The 12,822-nt window shown below is 34.1% G+C and overlaps 2 long non-coding RNA genes across 2 annotated transcripts in view; both read left to right on the forward strand.

Annotated features, from left to right (window-relative positions):
- Positions 1-6,826, forward strand: part of LOC149226353 (uncharacterized) — a 28,508-nt gene extending 21,682 nt beyond the window's left edge. The window contains exons 2-3 of the long non-coding RNA XR_016247021.1: positions 6,171-6,207; positions 6,369-6,826. This is a non-coding gene — a long non-coding RNA (uncharacterized LOC149226353). The remainder of the gene's footprint in view (positions 1-6,170; positions 6,208-6,368) is intronic.
- A 3,222-nt stretch (positions 6,827-10,048) lies between these two features.
- LOC149226354 (uncharacterized) lies at positions 10,049-10,590 on the forward strand. Its single transcript, XR_016247022.1, has 3 exons — positions 10,049-10,104; positions 10,216-10,389; positions 10,480-10,590. It is a non-coding gene; the product is annotated as an uncharacterized LOC149226354 (long non-coding RNA).
- Positions 10,591-12,822: the final 2,232 nt, after the last annotated feature.

Here is a 12,822-nt window from a genome sequence, read left to right on the forward strand (position 1 = left end):
CCAATCGCAATCCGTTGAAAGACATTGCTTCTTTGACACCAAGAAAACACTGCTGCAAATTCGAATTCCACCAGCTCCAAACTCAACCGCCTTGGATCTAAGATTCGTGAGAACAAAATATTTCTCGTACAAAGATTGATTGTATGGGCGTTCACCGGATATGTCACCTTCCAAAGGAAGGATGAATCCAGAGGCTGCTTGGCCCGATTACAGACTCTGCCTGAAGAAATAGAATGTAAACACTTCCTGAATAGTAGATCTGATGATCAACAGCTCCGATACCATGTAGAAATTTTGAATAATAAACACATATTCAATGGATATTATCCTGATCATGTACTATTGCAGAATACATACACAATACATAAGCTCCTCTACGTTGATCATCAATTTAGCAGCATCAATAACAATAAAACATCAATAGCATGCACACATTAACACAGTATGTAACTCGGGGAAAGCTTACAACTGAAAACCCCACACTATCTGTATATTAATGATTGAGAACATGTAACATTACAATAGTCAATACTCCTCACAAATATCCAACACTATCTCCACCTGTTACACACAAACCAACTCAGACCCAAACAAGTCACAAGTTCAAATCTACTCCACTGCTTTGCCTGCCTCTATTGCATAAACTTGCTGAAAATCACTCACACTGGAAATCACGTGAGCACAGGCTATTCTATTGGGCAAAATCAACGCAATACTCATTGGCGTACTCAATACATTGCTTGTGAAAATCCTCATGCACAACTATAGTCACAACTGATAGCAATCTCATCCTCTAACACCTGTCCCTGTTGAACTGTACATGCACTGACATGCAATTGAGTTAACTGATGTATTCTTTAGTTTCTTTATGAGTTAGTAATTAGTTTAACAATTCATCATTAGTCTATTTGTAGTTAGACTAATTACAACTAGCTTAACCAAGTCAAACTGAACACAACTCCATCAACTCCACAATCAACTCCACCAAACTCAACTGCCTGAGTTCTAACTGAAGTCCTGCATGCAACAACTCAACTGACCCACAAAGAAAGTGTATTTCCTTCTGACAGCTACATGTGCCACATTTGTAACTCAAACTGAAGTGCTCCAAGAGAATAAGATAAAGTTTATAGTCTAAATATTATTATGAGACAATAATATTTGACTTTTCTATTTTTGACTAGCAGTCTAAAAATAGACTCTGATCACTCCTGCTGTGATCCAAAAATAGACTTTGCGCCATACTTGGCCTACGGTCCCACTTAGTGAAGGCGACTCCTTTCCACTAAGCTCCATCATCTTGTTGCATTCTCAACAATTTAATCATTTTCAAGAAATGTATTAATATGGAAACTTGAACAAAAATGGTATTACGGTAACATTGGGTTTTTCCTTCAATGTATCCCATAATATATGTAACATTTATTTTTTTGAATAAAAATAGAGAAACTTCAACTGGATTTTAAAATCCCATCAAAAAAGAGAAGATAGGAATTTTCTGTCTGTTCAAATAATGTGAACAACATTGGCAGTTCATCTTCTTGGTTGCAGTTGCTCACAATGAGAATTCACAATGTACTGCCTCTTTCTTAACTAAAGCTACATGTCAGTCAAAGTTCTCAAAGTTTCTTTTCTTGTCATAGAGAATGTTCTGTTACTTCAACCCTGAGGGCTAGTTTCCTAGATAGTAAATTCAGAAATGGAACGGTTTCAGAGAATGTTATTGAATAGATTACTCTCGACTAATATGTTGTGGTTCATTGACCATTTCAATAGCAATCCACATCTTTTATGATTATTTGGAGTACAAAGGTTTGCCATGTATATTTTCCCTGAGGGTTCATAGAACTAAAGTATTTTGGCTTACATTAATGTTAGGATGAATAAAATCTATTTGTATAGTTTCTGATGATCAATGAGATTCCAAAGTGAATTATGGAAAAGATTATGAATACCATGCTCCAGTAAAACTGTTGGACAAGCTACTGCATTCTATGGCACGAATAGAAGATGAAAAGTTGGTGGTGATTTCTCAGGTTAGAATACAATTAAGTGTAAATATATAAGATTGACAAGCTGTCACTGAATATTATTCATGTTTGTTGATTATATATAATAAGGTTAAGAATACCTACCCCAACTAAGGTTTTTTGGTGATTGACAGGTTCTGGTTGCAGATATAAATATTGGTTATGAGGATATTGTAAATACACAGGTAGAACCATGCAAACTGAAAATTATTTATCTCAACTATTAGGAAGTTTTGTTGGCAATTTCAACATTCTATGCATTCTGGATTTTTGTCAAGTTATGGGCTATAGTTTATGATATTTGAAGAATTCATCATTTATAATATGTTCTCAGACCATTCATATGCAATTGGCGGTTGTAGGTTGTATTTGGCATATGTTCTCGGACTATTCCTCCCTCAACCTTTCTTTACAATATTTCTTATTGCATTGCACTAATGTGGTAGGTTTCACGAAGAATATGAATCAATGTTGGAGAAGAGTTACAATTGTGGAAGCATATGTTTGTGTAAAAGTTAACCAATAACCAAATTGACAAATTGACAATACAATTGAGATTTTAATATATATATATATATATATATATATATATATATATATATATATATATATATATAATAATTTAGACTGTAGATGTTATTTGGTTTCCAATATTCATTATTTTCAATTTTTAATATTTTTCTGAAAAATACTTGGTACTTTTTAATCATTCATAGAAATTCAACAATTCCAACTTCATAAGTCTATCAGCCTCTCTTTGTACCTTTTGGGACAATTGCTAGTTTAATATTTTTGAGGTTCAATTTTGCAGGTTAGGGTTTCCCTAAGTATGATTTCCTCATTTTAAATGAATTAAATCGAACAAGGAACCAATGTTCGATTTAAATACCAATTTATTTCCAATTGCGTACACAATCGGTTCTAAAATATTCTAATATGGTGATTCCACACTTAGATTCTCAAAGCCGCTTATAGAAACACGTTGATCTACATTAACTCGCGTCTCATATTTTTGCACTAACGAATTCATCTGTCAACAATGGTGATGGCCGCTTTGCAAGATTAGTCATGACTCATTGGTTTGATACCTTAATTACTTTGGTTTTGCCAATTTGTATTCATAAGTATATACACAGGAACATAGACGGTTTCAAGGAATAGAGAGGGTTTTTGCAAGGAATAGAGAGGGTTTCTGCAAGGAACAGAGGAACGAAAAAGATTGAGAAATGTTTGTAGATTCACGAAGATGGTGACAGTGCCACACCAATGTCACTTTGTTTCTATTGTTCTATGAGATGGCTAGAGAATCGCCTCGATTTGTTCCAGAGGGATTCTCCAGACAGTACGAGAAATTGGGTTTTTGGGAGGAATTGATGGAACGAAATCCAACGGTGGGCCTGGCGGAACTACTCCATTCCCTGCCTGATTCCTGCCATGACTTTCCATTACGAATCCACTGGAAAATGGTGCTGCATCTTCATCAACCAAACCTTCCTCCACACTGCAATGAACCAACACCTTTGCTTCTACAACCAAACCTTCCTCGTCGTCATCAACCAAACCTTCCTCGTCGTCATCAACCAAACCTTCCTCCTCGTTTGCCCCATTGCAATGGAGGGTTTATCGAGAAAATGGAGAGACAAACACCAATGTTTGAGAGCCACGAGACTAGGGTTTCTATGATGGGCATTAAGGGCATGAGGCCCAACGGCAACAGAGCACATACTCGTTTATTCATGGGTGGTGGGAGATAGATATTAAGACCCTCATTCTTAGGAAAAGTGGGAGACATGGGCGTCGACTGAGTGGGAAACAACAAGAAATAGCGGGCTAGGCCATCTTAAAATGGAAACAGGCTGGCTTAAAATGGAAACAAGATAGCTGAAACCACTGAAACTTCTTTGGTGTAGAGGCCAAAAATCTTTTTGGCGCCAAATTGTTTTAGTTTTTATATGCTGGGGCTTTCACTGTTATTTTGCAAAGGAACTCGAAGCTGAGCTAGAAGTTTCAAGGAAGACAACAAAGGGTTTATTTTCCACAGGTATTTTCCTTTCAATTTGATGTATTTCCCTTGCAAAGATGTTGGCATTGGTATTATTTTCCTTGCGTAGCTGTATTCATTGGTATAGCTGTAGGAATTGGGATTATTTTCATGGTATAGATGTAGGCATTGGAATTATTTTCAGGGTATATTTGGGTTTCTGAGTATAATTTAACATGTTTTCCAACTAGGGAAAGTACTTTTGAATTATACTAGTGCATGAACATGGAACCCCAACCTAATTTGAATTAATTGGTCTCTAGCAGAGTCTATATATTGCATTCATGTTCATCAATAACATATTATTAGACTTTATTAGAAATTTGAATTGTCTCTTTCGTTCATTAATTAATTTCTTAGTGGTTATTCTCTCTTGTTTCTTGTTTTGCAAGTAACTATCTAGTATTTTTTCAAACTTATATCTTTCTATTATAGTTTTATCTTGGCTAACAAACTCATCTTGGTACCATTTCCTAAAGTCTTACATTATTGTGATTTGAATCTATTCTCCTTCAAGGAAGTTTTGTTCAAGAATGCTTATTTTTATTTTTCTTATGTAATTCACTCTTGGAACTATTTCCAAGAAGCTCATATGAATTGACTATCCCAACCTCAGACGAATCAAATAATGATTTGTTACTAGATGTATCTATCCTTTTAGCATGGTGTATTTTTATGGAGGTGATTTTCCTCATTTTATTTGTAGATAATATGTGTTTTTTAACCTCTCAACAAATCTTTATCTTTGAAATTAATCATTGGTATCATTAGGTCTTTGTTGCAATTGCTTCTGAATTTCAAATAGATTTTCTAGCAACAATGCATTCAATTCTAATGGTCTTTCTCTCTCTTGGATTATCCTTTCATTATCTATCACGTAGCTTTAGAGTATTTCTTTTAGGATCCTCACTATTTCTGCAAGATTTAGGAGTGTTTCTACTTTAGGATCCTCACCATTTCTGCAAGATTTAGGGGTTTTTCTACATTCATCCTCTCTTGATATTCCTCACATTTGACATGGTTGGTTTCTTCAAGAGGACATCATACCATATTGGGTTTTTCTTGTGATGTTGGTTCCACTTTTTTCACTCAATTATATTTTCTTTTTAGTGTTGTAATGCAAAAAATTCAATAATTAGTTGTAAATTAGCATCACAATTTAAATTAATAATGGAGTATAACCTTTTATATGAAATTGTGTCTTATAACATGATAGTGTTGCACCCTAACCCAACATACAACATTGTAACAATCCTAGTTCCTTTGGGTGTGTTTTGAGAAATGAGGTCATCCTTTTATGAAAATGCACTCCCCATTGGCTCATTGCTATATAATTCAACTTCTGTGCAATAAATGGCCACATTGTGTCACTTGATATCTACCATTCTAGGAGATGCACTGGGATGATCTTTTGCTTGGATATGTGATTTCTTAAGAATGTACCCATGGGTGTTACCGATGCTACTATGGGGGATTCAATGATATTCACTACTTTTATGGAAATGTTAACAAATGCACGAGGGCAAGACGCTGCTATGATGATGCATGAGGTAAGCTTGAATATTGTGTTTTATATGTTCAATTATCTTGTATTCCTTATTATATTATGCTAATTTATGTTTGTGAAATGCAGGCAATCGCTAAAGTCATTCCAACCCTATAACACCTTATAATACATCTAAGGTAATGATAGTGGTAAAACTTGATCAATATTTTTGTGCATTTAGTTAACTTATTTCACTATATATATTTATTAATATTTGTGTTTTTACTAATTGTGCATTTTGTTGGCATGCAGGATTCATTTATGCCCCTCAATACAACCAATGTTGGCATGCATGGATCATTAATGCCCCCATATACATTGAATGTTATGCAAAATGTAAGATTCAACCATTTATTTGTGTGAGTTTGATTATGTTATTTTTTGGGAAATCTAGGGCATATATTTAATAAAGTTTTTTCACAATGACTCCATGATTTATGAGGTGTTACGAAGAGCTACATCATGCCTTCAAATGGATCACCCCTTTCGTTTTTTTCTTCTTGTGTTGGAATGAGCAAAATAATGCTTAAATTGTTGGTGATGTTTATAACAGGAAATGCAACATCTCTAGCACTCTACTTATCCCCTATGTAAGTATAGGGCACCCTTTGCTACCAGTGCTATTGTTTATTTTCTTTGTTTTTTCTTGTGGCGGGCTGCTTCCTTTTTGAACCTTTACTTTATTTTTGAGTGAAATTCTATGTAGTTTTGATTGATCTGACAGGCCTGATACTGAAAATCTGAATTGCAGGTCAACATTCTGGAGAATATACAAGTTCAAGTCCACGAAAGAGTACTCTGGCCTTCCTTATGTGTTCACCCTATTCAATTGCTGTGTTGGGCTGCTCTATGGGAGCCCCTTCATCAAACCCCACAGTACCATGATCCTCACAATCAACAATGCAGGCTTTGTTCTGGAAACATTTTATCTCACGTCCTTTATAACTTTCGCTCTGCCAAAGAGGAAGGTACATGACTTGAATTGTATTTGCGTCCAGAAGCAGAATTGGCCAAATTCTGTCTGTTTAATGTTCAAACTCTATGAATTGAGTACATTTGAAGAGATTTCATTAGTTAGGAAGACGGTATTCTAGTTGACCATTATTGTGTCGAATTGTATTTGCATCAACTGAATCACATCATGTAGCTATTCAGTTGAATTGTATTTGCATCTAGAAGCGGAAGTGGCCAAGAATTCTGACAGTTGAATGTTCAGACTCAATGAATTGGGTACTGTTGAATGTTCAGACTCAATGAATTGGTTACATTTGAATGTTTAGACACAATGAGTTGGATATAGTTGAAGCCATTTAGAGTTCTCCTATAATAATCTTCTTTGTTGTGAGAGATTTCATTATTTAGGCAGGTGGTATTCTAGTTCTTCATCATTGAAATTGTTTCAAAATACTGAAATTTCGTTTTAAGGTTATCAGAAGGAAGTTATTATCAGTTGTCTGAGAAGGATATGGTTGTAGCCAGTGATATTGGTAATGAGCGTTCTTTAGAGCAAACTCCCACTTGGGCAGTCACAGTTGTTTGTTCGGCCTTTGTTATCATCTCCTTACTTATTGAACAAGCTATCCATCACGTTGGAACTGTAAGGTTTTGCCAACATACTCTTCAATTTAATATCTTACTTCGATTTTGCACCGGATTTGGTTTAATTGTATTCGGTATTTAGCAATAGATTGACACTTTATGCACTAGATTTGGTCACACAAACATATTCCCTCATCGATAGGCCAATACCAATAATCGGCCACCAAAATTTTCATTATAATCAGCAGAAATTTTTATATAGGTGTATATTCCACATGGTGAACGATCAAGAGTTGAATGTAACGTCTATTTGTAATATTAATCTTTCTGTGATTGTATTGCAATGGCTCTCCAGGTGATATAAGAAGGCCCTGTATAACACACTTGAAAAGGTGAAAGGAGGTAGGCTTGTTGTAATGGTCTCCGTAGATATTGAAATAAGTTTGTTTGATGTTAATTTTTTCAGTGGTATAAAGGCATTAGGAAAGGCAAGGAAAGGGCCATTTTCTCCAATTGGCAAAATTGATATTTTTTTTTTAAATATTGTTGGAATTATATTATATGGATAGCATTATAAATACAAAGTTCTACTTAAAATTATTTAACTAAATTCCACTTGTTTTAAATCTTCTAAACTATGAACTAAAATTTCAGCTACTTTTGATCGGGCCATTCTAAATTGAATTTAATATAAATACATTTTTCCATAAATTAATATTCATGAAGGGGTTGCAGTCTCAGAAAGATATTCACCGAGTTTGGATCGATTGCCAGTTGAAATGAATCACCCCTTCACCAATTAGTTTACCTAAAATTGTGGTTGAACCCCATATATCAAAACTTTCTCCGTTACTGTGCTAGATTGTACTGTGGTTTGATATGACCATTCAACATTCTACATGGACTTGTGTAAGCAGGAAAATTTTTTGCCTTGAAAGCAGTTTTCCAGCAGGAATTCAGTGAATTATATTTTCAAAAAACATGAAACTGAGCTTTTGAATTGTTTTTTGAAATAAGGATTGTTTGGATTTATTTTTTAAATAATAGAAATAGATTTAGCACCCTCACCTAAAATTCTGAAACTTAAAAGCAGTAACCTAGATTTTTAAAAATTTCCACAATTTTTTTTCAAAATCATGCGGGAAAAGCCATTTTGCTCTTGTTGTATTGCTTTAGGTTTCGAAGTAAGAGATTAAAATAAGCACATCATTGTAGCAAGTCTATCTTTTAGCAACTCTTAGAATTTCAGAATGAGATTGCATCACATGACATCAGCTGACATAATACATTTTAAATGGTCTTTTTTGGATTGCAGAACTGATGCTTACGGGATTCATCTTATTTCTACTGACCATTGGAGAGAAGGCCATTTCTAAGATTTGTATACTGAAAGGAATGGCTTATAGTATGCTTCCATGTCAAAAGGAAGAATCAATAGCTCCTTCTATCGATCATTATTCTGAGGTGGACACCAAACTCTATGTTGTGTATTCAAATTTCCCAATGCTATTAGATGTTACTTAGATTGTGTTAGTCCATTTGATATGATTCAAGATATTTATGATAGTTTGATAATTATTCATTCCCTCTTGATTCAAGGGTAAGTATCCTCTGGTCTCCCTCATTGGCATGAACCAGCTCCACTACTTCATCTTTATGTTGGCAACTGTCCATGCGTTATATAGTGTCCTAACAATCGCCCTAGCAAGAGAAAAAGTAAGTGCCATGGGAAATAACTGATCTTCTCCCATGTCATTCAGTTTAAATTTTTTCTCGGTTTGAATTTGCTTTCATATCTTCATGCGTTCGAAACATCTTTAACTCAAAATACAAGTCATTTTCGGTCATAGATGAGGCGTTGGAAAGCATGGGAAAAGGAGATAGTAACAATGGATTATCCATGTTCACATGGTGAGTTCTTTTCAATTTTCTTCTCTAAATGGCCTTGTCTCGCAGTCTCTCATGTTTGAAAAATGGCACCTAACCTAGGTTACGAATCTAGAAATTTCAATGAGGACACCTGTGAAATGATTTTAGGTTCAAACATCAAGAATATTTACGATTGGATAACGTTTTGAGGAATTTTAGAAAGATTGTTCTCAAGTACAAGCAGCTATGTGCTTGCTGTTTGTTTCATGCAGATCCTTCAAGGTTCAGGTTAACCCAACAAACTACATTTGTAAGGCGTCATATGAATTTCTGGAGCAGAACACCCATTATTAAATGGGTGGTAAGTAATTCATACTCCAAATTTTCAAGGGATTTATCTTGCTTGAATCCATTTTACATGTAATATTAATATTCATTGCAGGTTTGCTTCTTCAGACAATTCTTTCGGTCAATAAGGAAAGTTGATTACCTAACCTTGCGGCATGGCTTCATCATTGTATGTCTCCATAACTTGAAACCTTCGTTTAGATTTCAACTTGGTTATGTAAACAACCATTTCATTCACGTGATTTATCTGATTTGCCTTGTGAATTTTCTTCCTTGGTACTGTATAGGCCCATCTCTCTGCAAATAACAAGAAGTTTGATTTTCATAAATATATAAAGAGATCATTGGATGACGACTTCAAGAGGGTGATTGGAATCAGGTTCTATTAAATTTTTGTGTGTAAAATCTTTGGTCTCTAGCAATAATAATTGATTTTCCTCCTGCAGCACTTCTCAGTCCTCCTTTTGTTTTGTTTCTCTCGGAAACCTCCCCTTGCTCTTTACCTAACACTACAGTAGTTATTACGTTATCTGCAGTGTTCCCCTGTGGACTTTTGGCATGGGCTTTTTTCTTATCCACTTGCATAGTAACACTTCACAACTCTCTGTCTTACTCCAATGTTTAGTTTTGTTTCTGTTACTAGCAAATCTGACGTTGTCTCTTTCACTGGCTGCATTACTGGGTGAGCAGACTGGCATTCATACTTTTGGTTCTCCTTCGTTCCCTTAGCTGTAAGTCCCTGTAAATGTTCGGAAGTAGAATTACTAATGATATAAGTTAATGATATAGAAAAGTTGTCAACTATTGACTTCTGCGTGTTTATTGCTGCATTACTTGTGCAGATAGTTTTGATAGTTGGAGTGAAGCTGCAACTTATAATATTAGAGATGGCCTTAGCAATTCAAGGGAGACATTCTGTAGTTAAAGGAATTCCAGTGGTGCAGCCAACCGATAAGTTGTTTTGGTTCGATCGCCCTGAACTTATTATATTCTTGATCCATTTCACTCTGTTCCAGGTATCGAAATAATTGCGTTGTAAATTTTATTTCCTTAATTGTGTCTATTATATTTATGACAATGACATAAAGGCTTGATGGTTCCTGCAGAATGCTTTCCAGCTTGCTTTCCTTTCGTGGACATGCGTAAGCCACTTTTATTTTTAATTATAATAAATTATAATATCAGCAGAGACTTTGAATCTGCACAGTTAACAATAGGATCACAATGATGATTGCAGTGGCAATTTGGCTTAAACTCCTGTTTCCACGATAGGCTTTATATGGTCATATTGCGAATAGTCATTGGGTAAGTATGTCGATCATTATATAAAAGCATATTCCTGTCATAAAGATATTTTCTTCGGTTAATTTTAACAATTGCTTTGTATTTAATCGTTATAGATCAAAATTAACTGATAACCTTGTTTCTTGTTAAAATTTATAATCAACCTAAGTTCAAATTTAGCATAATATTTTTAAATTCTAATTTAATTTTTTTTTTAGGCACACATTCTTTGTTTCCTAAAATTTAAGTCTTTGGAAATTGCAAAAATGTATTATAAATGTAAGTCCCAACTCTAGCCTGAATTTTAATGTTTGGAATAGATTTGCAAATATTCTCACCCTTGTTTTATACTTCCCCTTTAAAGATCATTAATGGAGAACTAAAATTATATGTATGTATTGTGTGGAAGATTCCTGCTTATTATCTTACGAATCTGTTCCAGGTGAGAACGATACGGGCCAGCAAACATTCAAAATGATTTTATTTATTTATTTTTAAATAATTTTTTATATTGTCTCTAGAGAGAGAATAGTTTGAATTATGAACATTTTTTTTTTTAAATAATTTTTTATATTGTCTCTAGAGAGACAATAGTTTGAATTATGGACATTTTTTTTTTTTAAATAATTTTTTGTATTGTCTCTAGAGAGACAATATTTTGAATTATGGACATTTTTTTTTAATAATTTTTTATATTGTCTCTAGAGAGACAATAGTTTGAATTATGGAAATGTCTCTAAAAAGACGTCTCTAAAGAGACACAAATGAAATTGTCTCTAGAGAGACAAATGAAATTGTCCCTAGAGAGACGAATCAAATTGTTTTTATAGAGACAATAATAATATGTGTTCTCTATTGTGTTTATAGAGACAAATTTTTGAGACATTTTATTTTGAGACACCCACTTAGAGACAATATTTAAGACAATCTTTGAGTTTCTTTTTGTCTTAAGTTAAAACAACTGATTCAAATATTGTCTTAAACCCCTATGCAATAGTGTAGATTAACAATATATACATTTAAAATTTGATTTTAAATTCGTGTTAATAAATTAGGCGGAGCAAATGACAGCTTATAAATTTTTTTTTTCATTTGACGTAAGTACCACACTTACAAAAACAATGCCAGATGGTATTCGATTGCTGCACCGACAGTAATTTAATTTTCTATCTTATCAGCTTATTATTGAACGATGTCACTTTATTCGATTGCTTCTGGCTTGCACAAAAAAATTGTATCGTGTCAACGTTGCTTTACAGCAGTGATTAAACTTTATCTCTATAGTTGGAAATAAGTAGTAACGGTCAGCTACACAGATGCGAACTCATTTTCGAGCGATAGTTAAAGAGTGTGAAACACCCTCTGGATTCCGTTGTTAACTTTTTCAAGAATGAAGAGCAATCTGGTTCCATATTCTAATCAAACGTTGCTGGACGGTCCGTCTGCTTAGGCAAAGAGATAAGTCTATTGGAGAAACTAATTCCAATTATTTATTACCAATTCCAATTATTTATTAGATGTTATAGTTAGTTTGAGTTGAGTTTATTTAGGTTGAGTTACAATTGAATTTTAGTACAGTTATTTATTGTTAATGTCTTTTTTTAATTTATTTAACTGTTTGAAAATATTTAAAAAACACTCTGTTTCACATTCTTCATTTCTTAAAATGATATCAGAGTTCAGTCGGCATAAAACTCCTTGAGTACAACAGAAAAAAAGAAAAAAAATGTTACATAAAACTCCACAGAAAACAGCATTCCAATCTCTTTTTGTGGTCACATAAAAATAGCAGAGGTGAAGAGAAGTTAGAAGATGAGAGCAGAGGAGCTAGCTAAATTAAAAACAAAAAGGAACCCGATGAGACCATAGTAGTCTGATAGATATTTCCAGGATCATGGCAGCCCTGCAGGGCCATAACGTGCGATGAAAGCAACGATATTCTATGATTAATCACACAAGCATGTGTCAACAAGTGAAATGAAAAGTTTGATTAATCACACACGCTTGTGTCAACAAGTTCGATGACAAGTTGAGGATCAACGTCAAATCTTGAGCGGATGTTCGAGCTCGCTATAAGGATTGACGTACCGCTATGAAATTATAGTTTGTAAAAACAAATTACAAAGTAATGAATTATACTTTGGGAGCACGAATCACGGAAATAA

This window comes from Pinus tabuliformis, chromosome J, assembly GCF_031772625.1.
Source record: "Pinus tabuliformis cultivar Carrire ecotype Pingquan chromosome J, CPIR1, whole genome shotgun sequence".
Lineage (NCBI taxonomy): Eukaryota > Viridiplantae > Streptophyta > Pinopsida > Pinales > Pinaceae > Pinus > Pinus tabuliformis.